Source organism: Coenobita brevimanus, chromosome 104 (assembly GCF_032717465.1).
Source record: "Coenobita brevimanus isolate Jiangsu-jjx chromosome 104, ASM3271746v2, whole genome shotgun sequence".
Taxonomy (NCBI): Eukaryota; Metazoa; Arthropoda; class Malacostraca; order Decapoda; family Coenobitidae; genus Coenobita; species Coenobita brevimanus.
Genome location: NC_137057.1, coordinates 13,603,516 through 13,605,240, shown reverse-complemented (window position 1 = coordinate 13,605,240; position 1,725 = coordinate 13,603,516). Strand labels below are relative to the sequence as shown.

Sequence of the window (1,725 nt, the reverse complement as noted above, 5' to 3'; positions counted from 1 at the left end):
TGTTAACCTTCACATTACAGCTCCAAATGGTGAACTGTATTAGGTTTTGATCTTCACAATATAATTCCCCAATGGATGGAGGTGATTTTATAAAAAAAAAAAAAGTACTAGTACTACTACTACTACTACTAGTACTACTACTACTACTACACTATTACTACTCCTACAACTAATAATAATAATAATGATAATAATAATAATGATGATGACGATGATAATGATGATGATGGTTCTTTGATGTAAAGAATATATTATACATTTTTTCCGGTTCCTCCTCCGCTCCTTCCCTTGCTGACATATTTCATTTTCTCTCTCTCTCTCTCTCTCTCTCTCTCTCTCTGTATGTATGTATATATATAAATAAATAAATAAATATATAACGGCCATACCATGTTGAGTACACCACTTCCCGTCCGATCAGCGAAGTTCAGCAACGTTGGGTCTGGTTAGTACTTGGATGGGTGACCGCCTGGGAACACCAGATGCTGTTGGCATCCCTACGTGTCAAAGTGGGGTTGGTGGAGGATTAGTGCCCCTCCCTGTAAAACAATTAACTCTAAGCCATTGGCCACCCCGTTTGGGATACATGGTGTCTGGCAATGAATGAATGAATGAACATATATATATATATAAAACATCATCATCTAATCCTGTGTTGCCCAATGAGGAGCATAGCAGCCCGGGGCTAGGCAAGTTGGTCCTGGCATTTTAGATGTTAGTGATCAGCTTCACTCATTCCTGAGTGGCACTGAGTGAGCAAAAAACTCCAACGACCCCCTGTATTTAAACATACATATAGTGTATATATATATATATATATATATATATATATATATATATATATATATATATATACTATATATATAGATAGATAGATAGATAGATAGATATAGATAGATAGATAGATATGTGTGTGTGTGTGTGTGTGTGTGTGTGTGTGTGTGTGTGTGCAGAGATGATTAAGTGCAATGGAGAGAGCGGAATGAGGTGCTTTTGGAGATAATTCCGGGTAAGTGAAACTGTCAGCAGAGAGGATAAAGGCTGTGATCGTACCCCCTGTACAGAATTAAAGATAAGCGAAGTGAGTGCAAGAATTATCGTTGCATAAGTTTATTGTGTGTTGTAGTGAAGGTAAGTGGAAAAATTATTACAAAGTAAGAGATCTCAGAATTCCAACTGAGTGATGAACAGGGTGGTTTTAGGAGCGGCAGAGGATATGTGGATCAAATATTTGTAGTGAGACGGCTTGTGAGAAGGACCTTAAGATGTTTATGACATTTTTGGATCTGGAAAATTCATGCGTCAACATAGACAGGGACGAAGTGTGGAAGGATTTACGCATGTACGATGTAGATGGTAAGCTGCGAGGTGCCGTCAAGAGATTTAATGATAGTGAGGCATGTGTAAGGGTAAATGGGCATCTAAGTGACTGGTTCACGGTCAATGTGGGCATGCGACAAGGTTATTTCATGTCCCAAAGGTTGTTCAATATATATATATATGGATGGGGTGATGAGAGACGTAAAAACACGAGTAATGGAGAGAGGGATAACGTTGGTAGTGAATGGTGATGGACGGAATATCTTAAATTTGTTGTACGCTGGTGATGCAATGCAACTTGCAAATACCGGACAAGAACTTGGTAGACTAGTGAAGAGTTTTGGTGGCGTCTCTGAGCGTCGTGCCTTGAGAGAAAATGTAGAAAAGGGTAAAGTGATGGTAGTC

At 38.8% G+C, this 1,725-nt stretch overlaps 1 non-coding gene across 1 annotated transcript; it reads left to right on the top strand.

The window, feature by feature from the left end:
* Positions 1-375: 375 nt before the first annotated feature.
* Positions 376-494, top strand: LOC145416197 (5S ribosomal RNA). Its single transcript, XR_013900240.1, has one exon. It is a non-coding gene; the product is annotated as a 5S ribosomal RNA (ribosomal RNA).
* Positions 495-1,725: the final 1,231 nt, after the last annotated feature.